Here is a 16,135-nt window from a genome sequence, read left to right as displayed (position 1 = left end):
AAGGCTAGAGATTTGTTCTTATTCGAAGAAGAATCAATTTCTAGTTGTCTGTTTTTCTCGCGAAGACATTTGACTTTAGCTTCCAGTTCTTCATTCTTTGTACGAAATTGAAGATTCTTCTTTTCAAGATTTTCGCGTCTCCTCTCTAGATCTGAGGCAACAACGAAAGAAGCTTTTCCAGCCTGCGAGAAAATATAAAAAGTATTAATGTAGAAAGAGATTTTGAGTTACAACAATGAAGAAGTAAAAGGATGAAAGTATACCAGACTATTAAGAGAATGTAGGAAATTGGGAGTCACTGATCTAGAAACTCCACGAAGAGAATTATCACCATCCAACAAAGGAGCATCACAAATTGTAGCGAGAGCTTTACAAGTGTTAGCGAACTGACTATCTCTCATTCCTTGCAAAGAATCAGAAAAGAGGCTAGAGAGCTTAGCCATAGAAGATTCATATGGAGAATCTTCATTTGCAGCAAGGTCATCATTATCCTCATCATTCTCGGAGTTTTCATGAGAAGGAATATTTGAAGGAGAAGAAGAACGGACTTTTCTTTTCTTTGAAGGAGGAGCAGTTGGTTTTTCCTTGCGAAGAGCACCTTTGCCTTTTTCACCAGTCTTCGCAACATTGGAAGGTTCTTCTATTTCAGCAATAATCTTCACACACAGATAGAAATAAGAAATGGAAGCAACAATATACTGTTTAAAATCATAAGAGAATGTTTCTTACCTCATTTGTGTATGAGCGAAGAGCTAACAAGGAACTAGTCTTCCCAGTCCTGTTATAACTATCTTTCAGTTTTTGGATCTGTAGAATGTCGCAAGGATCAGCGAACAAAAGAATAAAGACAAATAATGAAATACAAAATGAGCGAAACTGGAAGAAACATACCTCTTTATCCTTCTCGGTCCAAGAGAATACCCAAGGTTGATAGGTAGCGAGATTCTCAGGAAGAACATTTGACCCAACAATATAAGGTCCTTTTAGCATCAAGGGAAAACCACACCATTTATCATCTTTGGATTGGCGAGGAGTTGTGTTCTTACCGGAATGCCAATCAATGTCTTTCATGAGTATTTTAGCTTTATCAATGTTATCTTTCCTTTTCAATCGAATACCCCAGCGAGTATTCTCTTTCTTCATGGAGATCAATTCATAATTTTCAAAGAAACTCGCTACTTATATTTCTCAGCAATTATCTCCAAGTCTGCGAATTTAGGATCCCTAAGTTCTTTGGAGTACAGAGATCCTTTACCCGCACCACGGTTAGCGAACTCTAACATCAGACGGATGTAATCCCCACTCAATTGAAAGATAGCTCGCGAAAATCCCGAGTGAGCGAGAATTTCATAAAACAGAGGAATATCTGGATCATAAAGAGGAATGGGGAGACCTGCGAGAATTTGACCTAGAGAAATTATGATTGATTGATCATCACAATATTGATCAGAGAAAAGTTTAATAGAAAGAATTGATTTGGCACTTTCACCAGAAATGGTAGAAAGTGTGAAACCTTTCTCTGCAAGATCTTTTCCAGAGGCGATCTCATGAAGGTGCAGGAAACTCTTGCCAAGAATCAGACTGACATGGCTGCTGCACAGAAGGAGCTATTTAAACTCTAACTGACAAGATGTCAGAGAAAACTCAAGGAAAGGGAAAAGAAAAGGAGACAGCCTCATATGCTGATCCTGAGGTGGTTCTAATTCATACAGTGGATGACAACGAAGTCCGCAAAGCTGCAGACGATTCATCAACAAAGGAATCATCAAATTTCATCACCCGGGAAGATTTGGAGCGCCTTTTGGAGAACCATGGAGAGGACAAGACATCACATGTTCATCGTCACCAGCCTCCGTACCCTTCTGCAATATTTTGAAGCACGTCACCAAAGAGAAGGTTGATCCACAATAGCTTCAATTGGGGACTGAAGGAGTACACAAGAATCCTCTCTCAGTCAGAACCTTTACACTCTCTGAACAACCTATCAAAGAGGCAGTCCAATCCTCGGTCGAACGTGAATTGCTTTATCTGTCGAAGGCACAAAGGAGAGACATGTTCACAGTACTGAACCACATCGTGTCAAGAAGTCCATTCCGATCAAGAGATATACGACTGGGGACTGCTGATCACATTCAATCTCAGAAGAAACAAATTTGGAAGAACGTTGATCGATGCTGACACCGCCATCAACAACATTCCACTGAAAACCATCGGATTCACATGCATCACTCGAAAATAAGATACTCATGCTCCATCTCAATCAGAGATCTTGAAGGAGCGGTCGGAGATACTTATGGCTACATCATTCTCAAAGTGAACATAAGTTCAACCAAGTTTCACATAATCAGGAAGATCCAGGATATGACATGTCCTTCAGAAGAGCGTGGATCCGCGATGAAAATATGGGTACTTGCAAAACACCTTTGGGTACACATCTCTCCAACGAAGAAAGTTCTGATCCAGAAGATTTGACGGACATTCCATCATCAGAGTACTTTGAGGAATTTCAAACTTTGACGAGGTTGAACCAAGAACCTGCAAAAGATGCATAGACATTCATCAAGAGGTTCCGCACTCAGAATGGCAAAGAAAACTTTGGGAGTTTCTCCTGCAAGTCCATGTGTTCCACAAAATCAGAAAGCTCTGATGTCTGCACAAGTGTCGAATCCCACTACTGCAACGAAAGGGATGCTGAATCAACAGAAGATACTCCAGGGCCGAGATGATAAAACCCCTAAGACATTCGATACTAAAGGAATATACGCCTCAACGCTCAAGCATCTAAGAAGCCATCAAATTGTACTCACAATCAAAGAGTACAGCTTCAGCACAAATATCTCAATGATGATACATTGATTCAACACAAGCACGATCAAAGTAAACTACAATCGATAAGTCTTCATTATCCCATTATAAGACTTCTGAAGCAGATGTAACATCATTCATACATGGATGGAACTAACTCCTTCAACATACACTGGGAAACCTGAGATGATTCCATGAAACTTCATCAACGGGATTTCTCTACATCACAAGCCCCTGCATGATTGAGGAACTTCTTCTCTTTACAAATCACGTCCAGTATGAAAACTGCTGATGTTATCTACCGCAACAACGTCGACTTACTGACAAAGCCGTTTCATGATAAAGTTATGCTTTCAGGAGTATTCAAGTTGAACTCTCAGTACACCTTCATCTCAGGGACGCTCAACTCATCATTTAATTCGTGAATGTAAAAGGCTCACTGGATGAAGGAGAAAAGATTATATCTTTAATCATGATTCTAGCCTTTCCGGTCTTTGGAGCAACTTCAACCATGGTATCAGCATCAACAATAATATCTAGAGGAACACAATCCATGATCTCAGCATCGATAAATATCTCTGGAGTGTAATCATTCATGGTTTCAGCACCAACAACGGTCTCAGGAGCAACATCCTCAAGGCTTCATCAACTAATCATTCTCTGAAGTGTTACATATGAAGCGGACTTCTCTAAGAACCAATGATTCATATCAAGATGTGTAGACCTAATAACATGCTCACATGAAAGTCTTCACAAAGCTGGCACGACTGGTGGGCATAATCCAGAGTCTTCTACAAGATGTTCTCATCACCTCTACAAATGAGATACAACACACTTCAGGCCATGGGTTTAAAAAACCGTACCAATGGGTGAGGAATGGGACAATGTTTCCTCAACGAAAGATGTTCTTCTATGTCTCTTATACAACATACCAAAAGGGTGCATCAATCGGACATATGAGCTGAAAGATATGGCCTTTACCGTCAGGTCTACGAAATCTGAAAAATTTGTACGGGATTACAAATTACAAATGTGCACGCTTCGTTGGATGACCTCCACAACTCCAAATTGAGTGATTCTTGTCTCATTAGACAAATCAGTCTCTTAGCTTCAAAAGTTGGGTCAAGCATCAAATTCCGACGTCGTATGAGGTTCCTACAGCTTCTAGAGCGTACAACATGCATGCAGCAATTCTTAGACGGGATTCATAACTTCCACAGTCGATCGGTGTCCACCAGGTCTTTTCGCTAAGTCCTTCATCAAGGTACATCCAACTTCGAACACCTGGGTCTTTACATCAATTTTTCTACCTGGGTCCTCTATCCAAGTCTTGCCAGAAGAAGAGGAAACGAATAGGAGAGACTTAACAAAATACTGGGGACTGACGATCCACTGATCATGACGATCAGTTTTACAGTCCAAGACTCGTGACACCAGACTCTCATGTGCTAATCATGCATCATAAAATCAATGCTACCACCGGGACATGAAACCATGGTCACTACATCATCCCGTCTCGAGAGCAACCTCAGCTACGGTCTCGTGACCAGGGTTTCAGAAGTGATGTTCTACGACTGACAGAAGCAAGATGGCGCTTCAAGCACCATGCTCATGTATCAATCAAAGGATCCTGATCTCAAAGGAATCAATGACATAAAATCCTTCACCAACCGTTCAAGACACAAGTGAATGGTCTAAAGACACAACATGAATGTTTTACAACAAGCTCGTCTGAGATGATTTTACACTGCCCTGTACAAACCGACGATCTGGGAGCAATTGGTGAAGAATTTGTGGATGGGTCGTACACCATTATCTTCGTATGGATGTCCTCTTCAACATATCCAAAATTCACAGCAATTTAAGAAACGAGCGAAGAGTTGTGGCCAAAACATTGGACCACATGCCAGCTGAAAATTTTCTGATGGTCTCCTGGAAGTTTACTATTTCGTCAATTTCGGATCCTAAACATGCTCGGAACCCAAAAATCTTATATATTAAAGTTTGGAAATTTCCTGGGCATGAGGATACATGGGTAGATCGCAAAAATCCAACATCGAAAGAAGATTCTACAAAATTTCAATGAAGACCTAATTTCTGAATTTTCTGATGACGAATTATGGCGAAATTCTTCGTTCATCCACATATGAATCAGGAGCTACACCATCAACACAAAGCTGAACTTCATCTTCAGCCGATAGTCTCATTTGCTAAAGTTGGCGGTGCTTATGCTGATAAGGGACGACTCATAGATGATCTAGAGACATACAAAGTACCAGCTTTCCAGTGTCTCTGAAAGGTTGATTCATCCCAGGATGAACATCTCTGCAAACGTCTTCATGTTTGACTTGATATATCTGGAGTGTTCGCCGGAAGATCCAAAAGGGTGGTTGTAACCAGAAGTTACCACTATCTGAGGCGAAATACATGGAGTCATGGATATACCAACAACAAGCACGCGTTGAAACGATAACAATCCAACTCTTACCTATTTACAATTTCACTAGCTGTAGTGATTATAACGTCAAAATTTCGAAAATTTGCTCGTCCCTTCAAACCTGCAAAGTCGAGCAAAATTCATTATTCAAAATCATGACTTCATCAAACCGTGAACAACCCACGTGAAATTTAACATTCACTGGTTTTTCAAAAATTGGACAGACGTCCATTTTACAATTGTGAAAACTCACATACAGGCATTATTTCATCATATATAATTGTCTACTTTCAACAGTTGTTCAAAATCAAAACATGATTTTACAAAATATATAAATATTTAACGTGAAACTCACGTAAATTTGAAAAATGATGTCTATATATTTTGTTCCCTCGCACGAGCATCTGTCTTTGAAGCGAGAGTATATTTTAAAAGATTTCTGAAAGCTCGAAGATAAAATTTTCATGAAAGCTCATAAACAAAATTTTATTACTAACAGACGCAAGTCTATTAAAAAAAAAAACTTTTCTCTCGTACGAGCATTCACCTTTGAAACGAGAGTTTATTCCACTTTGTGAAATCTCACATATTTAAAAAAGAATAAAATTTTGTTTTTTGTGAAAGCTCATAGACAAAATTTTATCATTAGACTCAGGTCTATCTTATTTATTTCTTAAACTAACGAACGAACGTCTGCGGATTCCCTTTCTTGGTCCCGGACCCATGAATCCTAAATCGACCAAGGTTCCCTTTCTTTGTAGTTGTGTGTTCTGATCTTGTTGCTTTCTATCGTGATTGATTACTATCTTGTAGATGGTGGATTTTCGACAAAGGGTAGAATTGTAAAACTATACTCCAGATTCGGCAACCGGATGAGTATCGAGACTCATGTCTCTCATTAAAGAATGAAATATCATGTCATAAATCTATGACTGAGAAGGTTGTCTCTCAGAGTACGTGTAGATGCGTAGTCTCTCAGCTGAGGCCACGACCCATCTCATGAATACTGAGCAATTTCAGTAATTACTCCGGATCCGGCAATCGGATGAGTATCGAGACTCATGTCTCTGTGAATGAAATCTCATGCCACCTCTGATGGAGAAAGTCTCTCAGAGAAGACGAAGATGTGCAGTCTCTCAGCTGAGGCCACGACACATCTCATACTGTATAGAATCGAAAGATTGGGCGGCTCCTAGAAAACATGTCTGCTAGTATAGAGCGACAACGTCTTCGGGATGTAACCAGATTTTCCCCGATTATGCAATAGGAATATGATAATCCAGCAAGTTCATATTGCACAACCCTCAAATAACTAATGCTCCTAAACAGGAAGCCCTTCTAGTACAGAGCCAGCAATTAATTATCTTAAATCGTCTGAATATCCAACAATATTCTACGAGCCATCGTCTGAATATCCAGCAATATTCTACGATTCGTCAATTAATCACATGAATATTCAGCAATATTCTACGATTCCTCATTATATTTCGTTACTTCAATCTGTGGTTCTTCCCAGCAGAATTCCACAGGTTAGTAATAAATATTCAACGAAATATGCATCTGGGCATCGAATAAGCCCTGACAAAATGGTGCAAGTGTAATTAGCAGATAATACACAGACCAACGTTTTGAATGCACGAACGAGCATTTTAAAAATACGAACGAACGAGGAACCTATGAAAAATAGGAAGGGAAAATAATAATAATAAAATATTAAACAAAAACGCCAGGGGACTAAGCTCACCAGCCAGCCAGTCATGCCGTGACTAGTCCCGCGTCCAGTTTTATATTTTACCATATTTTTACTATTTTCACGATCTCATGAAAATCCTCTCGTTCAAGCAAATTTCCTTTATTTCAAAGAAATTATCTAAATTACATGATTTTATCAAAAAAATAATAAAATTAGGGAAAGGTGTCGCGGGACCGAGCACCAGCCGGCCATGTCTTGGCCTGGCCAGTCCCACACCTCACGTCACCATTATTTTATTATTTCTCTCAATTCCTTGATTTTATGAATTTTCCCTAAAATCATGAAAATTACCTAATTTCATGTATTTTTATCTAAATCACATGATTTTATCAAAAATAATAAAATTAGGGAAAGGTGTCGCGGGACCGCCGGCCGGCCGGTCATGCCTTGGCCGTGGCCGGTCCCACACCTCACGTCCCATTATTTTATTATTCCTTCTCAAATTATGAAAATTCCTTGATTTTATGAATTTTCCCTAAAATTACCTAATTTCATGTATTTTCTCTAAAATCATGGAAAATATTAAACAATTAGGAAAACTTGTGGGACCGGGCTCTAGCCGGCCGGCCATGCCCTAGCATGTCCCACACGCCCATTATTTTATTATTATTTGGTGTTTCGTTTCCTGATTTCATGTAAACTCCCCGATTTCAACAAAATATCTTGGTTTTCAACAAATCCCTTTGATTTTATGAAAATTATCTAAAATCATCAAAATTACATAAAATCGGGAAGAGTGCCTTGGGGCCCGCGCCCATTGACCGTCCGGCCATGCCACGGCCATTGCCGGTCCCGCACTCCCATTCCCTATTTTATATTTTAATTTATGTCTCTCATCTCATGGAAGTTCTCTAATTTCGCCAAACTCTCCAGTTTCATGGAATTTCCCTTAAATCAGAGAAAAATACATAAAATCACATAAAACTGGGAAAAACATGTGGGACCGCGTGTCAGCCTGCCGGCCATGCCCTAGCTGTGTCCGGTCCCATAACTTGTGATTCCTTGTTCATTTATTATTTTCATCATCTCATGTATTTTTGCCGGTTTCAGCAAAACCATGGATTTTGCATATTTTCTCCAAATGTTGCTCAAACGTGCATCAGAAAATATCAAAATTCTCAGGACTGAAGCACGAACACTATGGTAACACGGGCACATCCCCTTGACCGACCAAGGGTGACCCTGAGGCTTGCAAACAGCTGGTCCCGCATGTTTTAATGATTTTAACTTAATTTGCTCAGTTGCTCATATTAGGTTCGAACTCTTTCCAAACAATTGGAAGTTCGCTCAAACGACCATCTACTGGTCTCACGACCATCAATAGCCGGTATCATGACCTCTTGGTCGGCCCCTCATATTTTCTACATCAGGTTTTATGATTTGTTGCTCACACGAGCATTATTTCAGTAAATGATTAAACCAGCATTTAATCATTCTTTCACCAACTGGTCCTCAATAGACTTTGGTATTTTTTGCTCATTCGAGTATCTGGGCGTTATATGATGAACCCGTCATCCCTGTAGCCGGTCCCGTGTTGATTTGCAATAAATCATCATTTCGGTAAAGTTAGGGTTTTGAATCCAGAGCTCTGCAGAAACGTTATTCTGTGCAGATTCGAACACTCTGATAATTTTATGTTGATTCCATGATTGGATTCATATTTATTTTGCTCGACCCAGCAGTCAGTAACTTAAATTAATATTTTATTCGGTCCAGCTACCAACAATTCATCAAAAGAACAATATTTGCTCGAACTAGCAATATTCGCTCGAACCGGCAATATTTATTCAATTAGCAATATTCGCTCATACTAGCAATATTTGCTCAAATCAGAGAATATTGGTTCAACTACCAATATTCAACGATTTAGCAACACAGTTTTGCTCGTCTTAGATTATAATGATACCTCGTCTCAGCAGACACATTAAATTTATGAGTTTCGAAACATTTGTTAATCATGTTCAACTCAGCGCTACATGGATCATCGTCCCATAAAGTCAACAACTAAATCCACAATCACGAGATTTCAATCGTGTCACATGGGGGGATATTAACTAGGGTTTTGGTCTGGCGGTCTACGGCACCTGTGTTCACCCACGACGAGAATGTGAGAAAGTCGTGCAATCAGTTGGAAGAGTCAGCAAAGTAGTGGGTGGAAAGTTAACCAAGTCTCTGCACGATGAGTAATTGGTTTTAACATGATTTCCCCATTTCCCACCTCTGATTCCAGCAACTGTCACACTTCATGGGATCATGGTGTTTTCAACTCCGGCATTATAAAATGTCTTTGAATTATCAGCATCAGAATCAGAAGGCACCCCATCCAAGAATTGACGCTTCTCCACAACCATCTGTCTCTTACGCCGGGTGCGATCTTTTTCACGTTGACGGGCATCCTTCTTTTTGTCTTCAGCTCTTTTCTTTTCGAGTTCAGCAAAAGAGACTCTTCGCTTAGCCAAAGGAACTTTAGGCTTCGCCCCTTTCTTGGTAACCCTAGCCTTCGATTTCGCTACAGGAGCGTCGAAATCCTCATCAGAAGAGCCAGAGGAAGAAGAGGAATACCAGTAATCGTAATTGCTGTTATTGTTGGTCGACATTTTCTGGAACCGGAAGATCAAAGATTACTACCATGTAAACAAACCAACATCAGCAAAAAAATGGTAACTCTTAAATCTTACCTTTTATACTTCCACTAACAATGGTGATAGTAATACTAGAGTTAACACCTCAAAATCGTTCGTCTCTTCGAAAACTGCAAAAACGAAACTTTATTAATTTCCGAAACTGATTTTTCATGAAATCATGGACACAATTTTCATAATGTGAACATTCACACAACTGACACGCCCCTTTGTTTTATTATTTTATTATTAATTTTCCTTGAATTCATCAAATTCCTTGATTTCATGGTATTTCTCTCAAATTAGGAAAAATTCCCTCAAATCATCAAAAATACCTAAAAATTCCCTCAAATCATCAAGCCGGCCGGCCATGGCTCCATGGTCCCACACGCCCCTTTGCTTTATTATTTTAATATTTTTTGCTTCCCTGAACTCATGAAAACTCCTTCAGTTCATGGAAACTCCCTAAATTCATCAAATTTCTCAAAATTCATGAATCTTTCATAAAGTCATTATAAAATTAGGGAAACTTGTGGGACCGGGCCCTGGCCGGTTAGTCATGCCTTCCACGGTCCCACACGCCCTTGTTTTATTATTTTAATACTTTTGCTTCCTTGAACTCATGAAAACTCCTTCAATTCATGGAAACTCCCAAATTTCATCAAATTTCTCAAAATTCATGATTTTTTCATAAAATCATCAAAATATTATAAAATTAAGAAAAAGGCACCACGGGACCGTGGTCACGACCAGCCGACCATGCCTTGACCACGGCGGTCCCACGCCTCCTCATTTCTTATTTTATAATTATTTTTCATCATCTCATGGTGTTTTTCCTCAATTTCGTCGAAACCCTAATTTTGGAATATTTTCTCAAATGGATGCTCAATTGCACGCCAGAAAATATCAAAATTCTCAGGACTGAGACGCGGACGCCTTGGGGACACGAGCACGCTATCTTGACAGACCAAGATTGGCTCTTTGGCTCACGGAAGCCGGTCCCATCAATTCTCACAGTTTTGACCTAATTTGCACAATTGCTCGTATTAGGTCCAAAACTCTCCCAAACACTTTGGATTTTCATGAAGTGATCGTCAGGTGGTCATGATTCCATGGTTGGTCCCTCGCCTCGTCATAATTAATTAAGTTTTCTCACCTAAGGCTCAGACGAGCATTTTTTGAATAAATGATTAAACCAGCATTTAATCATTCTTCCACCAACAAATCGTCAACTCTTCAGGAGTTCTTTGTATTTGCTCACATGAGCATATGGAAACTACATGGTTGATCCACGGTCCCATGTAGTCGCTCCCTCCTTCGTCCCATGGTTGAAATTCTGACAACCATGAATTGATCATCAATTGATCAAATTAGGGTTTCTGAATCCAAGGATCATCATTCCAGATTCCAACCTTAATAATTTTACGACGGCCTCATGGTCATTAATTTCATTAATTATGCTCGGTTCAACGACCAGTATTCTAATTAATATTTTGGTACGCTGCCAATAATCCATCAGATGAGCAACACATGCTCAGACGATCAAATATTCAACAATTCATCACATGAGCAGCACTTGCTCAGATGAGGAATATTTGCTCAATATTGGTTCCACAATCAATATTCAACGATCCATCGAATGAGCAATACTTGCTCACTTTATCGTAGGAACTATACCTCTGTCTCATGACATGTTCAATTCATGAGTTTCAGAACATCATGTTCAACTCAACGACTACATGGACTTATCGTCCCATCAAACCAGGAAGTCATCAATTGACTAACAAACCACGAGACGTCAATCTTGTCACTTGGGGGGATATCACTTAGGGTTTTGGTATGACGGTCTATGGCACGTGTGTTCAAACACACGATGGAATGTGAGCAATTCGTGCAATCAGTTGAAGGAATTCACGAGGTAGTGGTTGGAAAATCGACCAAGTCTCCACATGTTGAGCATCTGGTTTCAAGCACGATCTCCACTTCCCCACTCCTTGATTCCATCAACTGTCACACTTCATGGAATCATGGTGTCTACAATTCCAGCAATATAAATAAGTCTCTGAATCATGATTGAATCATCATCAATATCATCAATCTCAGTCTCATCGACAACACGAGATCATCAACTCATCAATTGAGCAACTACTCTCAATTGAGCAATTTCAATCACTCAGAGCTTATCGTATTCGGAATTCACACACCCACAATCTTTGATTACCATTGATTCCACACATTTCTCAGCTTCCCTCCTACAGATAAACCCATCCTCTCTTGTGACCTAATTTACACTGGAACAGTCATTGTCTTGATTTAGGCCAGAGTACTACAGATTGATCTCTCGAATCTAAATCACCCCCTTTGAAGCGGTGCATCTGTGTGAGGTTTAACATTTTGCTCGGTTCGAGGAGTCTCCTCCGTACGGTCGTCTCCTCAATTCCTTAAAAACCAGCAAATCATTTTCCCCCATCTACAGATTGGCAACCACAGTGGAAGATTAATCTCTCGGTTGAAATCTAACAATCTCACAAGATGGTTGGTCTTAGGACTAATTCAACTAATTCAGATCAGAATATTTCAAACGGAAACATTCCTCATGTTACACCTGGAGGCATGGAAGGTAGAGGGATCCCGACTTTGGCGGAGTTGGCTCAAATCCTAGAGGTCCATACCAGGAACATGGACCTGATGAATGAGACGATAAACCACATCCTCGACTTTCTCATCAAATTAACATCCGAGTTATGCGGTACCTCCACTCCAGAAGTCTCAACACCGGGGACTGAAGCGTCATCTGACCCTCGAATCAACAGCTTCACCACATACGAGAAGCCGGTGGAACAAGAGGTCACACATTTGATCGAAAATCTATGTGAACTCCTGCACTTCTCCATGGATCAGCGCACAGACACATTTTCAACACTTAACCAGATATCATCCAGTGTGCAAATAACGCCACCAACACCATCAGTTGAAGAAGTCTCCCTAGTGCCTGAGCATTCGATCGACAACATCTCTTTGGAGAAGAAGATCGCATGACGGATGAAGGACATAATCGAGCATTGTACGTCACTGGTTTCATCAAAGGAACCGAATTTAGAAGAGTTCTTGTTGACACCGGTGCTTCTACCAACATTGTCACCATGGAGACTCTCATGATGGCCAGGTTACCACAAGGTAAAATCGTTCGCTATCCCATCCTAATGACAGGATTTGAAGGAAGTCAAAGCCATACATATGGATATGCATACATATATTTCAGGGTGGGGCCGATTCGATCGAAAGTGAAGTTTCATGTGATCGAGCAAGAACTTGACTACCATATAATACTGGGACGCCCATGGCTTCATGATAATAAGGTGGTTCCTTCAACATACCATCAATGCATGAAGGCCCTGCTCGACAACAAGATCGTTCGCATTCCGGCTTCATCATCTCCTTATGCTCCTGTCTATGATACTGAGTTCCTTGAATTTAAAAAAGGCATCCCGAAACCTCCAAGCAAGATTCACAGTACTCCACTTCCAAGCTGGAAGACTATCGAGAAGGATGATAACGATCCGCCATCCTCAGCTGCTAGAGTGATCAATTCACCTACTACACCGACTAAACGCCATAATGATCAAGTTTCAACTCCAGGAAAAAACTTCACGACCGATCGAGACGTAGAAGGGAGAGTCATTTATCGCCGACGGAAAGATTAGCAATTAATCGGGGAGAACGATGAAAAGTCTCCCCACCATGAAGAATCATGTCAGAGTGAGCAATCACTTGAAGAAGTCCAAGATGCCCCACGACGACTACAAGACGACACTGACTCTACCAGTGACGATCTTGAAACAATCAACATTGGGGCTGAAGACGATCCAAGGCCAATCCTGATCAGTTCAGCGTTATCACCAGAGGAGCGGACCGAGATGGTGAAATTATTAAAAGAATATCAAGATGTCTTCGCCTGGACGTACGAAGAAATGCTGGGTCTGGATGACAAACTCGTCACCCATCACCTGCACATCGTCCCTGGTTCCAAAGCTGTCAAACAACCGCCCAGACAATTTAGACACGAAGTCGAGGAGCAAATCAAGGTCGAAATCCAGAAACTGTTGACAGCAGGGTTCATCAAACCTATTCTTCATCCAACGTGGCTAGCAAATGTGGTACATGTTAAGAAGAAAAATGGTCAAATCATATTTTGTGTCGACTTCAGGAACTTGAATAAATGTTGTCCGAAGGATGATTTCCCTCTATCCAGCATTGACATGCTCGTCGATGCAACCAGCGGTCACGGTATGTTCTCATTCATGGACGGCTATAGTGGGTACAACCAGATCAAGATGTATGAACATAACGCCAACAAGACTGCGTTCTGTACTCCCATTGGGAATTTTCACTACACCGTGATGCCCTTTGGATTAAATAATGCTGGTGCCACCTATCAACGATCCATGACTGCCATATTCCACGACATGATGCACAAGAAAGTAGAAGACTATGTTGATGATGTGGTGGTAAAATCGAAGACTCGAGCATCTCATCTCGAAGTTCTAAGGCAGGTGTTCGAAAGGTGCAGAGAATACAAATTAAAAATGAATCTTTTAAAGTGCGCATTCGGAGTTTCGAAAATTCTTAGGATTCCTGGTCACGGCTGAAGGGATCAAATTCGAACCCGACAAGGAAAAATCTATTACCACCATGCCTCCTCCACGTACCGTGAAGGAACTACAGAGCTTTATGGGCAAGGTAAATTATATTCGACGCTTCATTCCTGGATTAGCTTAACTCATTTCTTCGTTCACGCCTCTGCTGAAGAAAGGAGCAAGCTTCACCTGGACAACTGTTCAACAAGAAGCTTTCCATAAAATACAACAAATATTATTGTCACCGGCCGTCATGAGATCTCCAGTGCAGGGATGAGCTTTGATTCTTTACACAGCCTCCAGTGACGTCGCCGTTGGCGCACTCCTCGCTCAGGAAGATGACGAAGGCGTCGAACGACCGATTTACTACTTCAGCCGCACAATGAGAGATGCTCAACTAGGGCTGCACAACGGGTAGGGTGGGTAGGATATGGCATATACCCGCCACCCTACCCGTTTACTGGCGGTTAAGAAAAATTTTACCCGCCACCCTACCCGCCATTAAACAGGTAAGATCCTACCCAACCCATTCTCTGGCGGGTCGGGTAGGGTAGGGTGGCGAGTATAACCGTTTTTTCCCCCTTCTCCATGACTTTCTGAAGTCTGAATTTCATACTCTGAACAAGAAAAGGGTTGAATGAGAAAGGTGGATCAAGTTCATATGCAATCGCCAAGTACATGGAAAAGAAACACAAAGATGTATTACCTGCAAGTTACAAGAAAACGTTAGGTGTCCAATTGAAGAATTGTGTTGCTAATCGGAAATTGATTAAGGTTGAAGCTTCTTCTTTCAGCTCAACATAAAAAGGGTTGGTAAGATCTGGTAAGAAAAATTTGGATTTTGATTGAAAAAAAAAATTGAAATCTTATTTTGTCCAAACAACAACAACCCACTTCTTCAAACTTGTTGTTCTTCACATACACCTCCACACCAACCCTTTATTCTAAAATCAATTTAAAAAAAAATATACAAGAATGAAAAATCAATTAAACCAGTTTATCTCTAAACACAAAAAGAAAAGAAAAAAAAACCCATAAAGAGATCATGAGAAAGAACCTAGGAAAGAAAACAAAAGGTATGAATATGGTTTTATTTCTTCACATTAAACTTGGGTTTACCATGAATCAAAGGAAACCCATTTCAACCTCACCCAACTACTACTGCTGTTGTTCCAACTACCTTCAAGAAATCTGAAACTACTACTGCTGCACCTAAGAAGAAGAAAATTGCTGCTCCTGCAAAGAAAGTTGTTGCTACTACTCCTACAAAGAAAGTACAATTTGCAGAATGAAGAAAACATGAGAAAATCAAAAAAATTAAAAATTAAAAAAAAATTGTAATAACAATGAGGTTTATACCTGAGGAGATCTTCTTCTTGGGTCTTCATCACCACCAGAAATAACAACAATAAGAGTATATGATGTCGTCGATGATGGATCTATATCTTAATATCGAATTAAAAATACCAATCAAATCTGATCTAATCAAATAATGATAATCTCAAGTAAAACTAAATCAAAGTTAAAAATTAGTTCAGTGATCTGTAGTTCAATATCTTCTTCTTCCCAATAATCAAACTAGATTTTGGGTTACAATAAAAAGAGTTTGATTTTGATTTCTGCTGATTCACGAGTTTTGATTTGAGATGGGGTTATGAATAAGCTTCGATTGAATTTGAGATGGGATTATGAATAATCTTCGATTTCTGAGATTGAGATAGAAATTCGATATGTGAGAGAGGGGTTTCATTAGGAAACCAAGAGAGAGCTGAGGCTGTGAGAAAGAGAGAAGTGATGGAAGAGGCAGACAGATAGAAACAATGTAGATAGGATTTGTTTCTAGAAACGAAAACCAACGGCAGAGATTAAACGAAAACCAACG

The sequence above is a fragment of the Papaver somniferum genome, unplaced genomic scaffold (genome assembly GCF_003573695.1).
Source record: "Papaver somniferum cultivar HN1 unplaced genomic scaffold, ASM357369v1 unplaced-scaffold_132, whole genome shotgun sequence".
Taxonomy (NCBI): Eukaryota; Viridiplantae; Streptophyta; class Magnoliopsida; order Ranunculales; family Papaveraceae; genus Papaver; species Papaver somniferum.
This window is presented reverse-complemented; position numbering follows the sequence as displayed.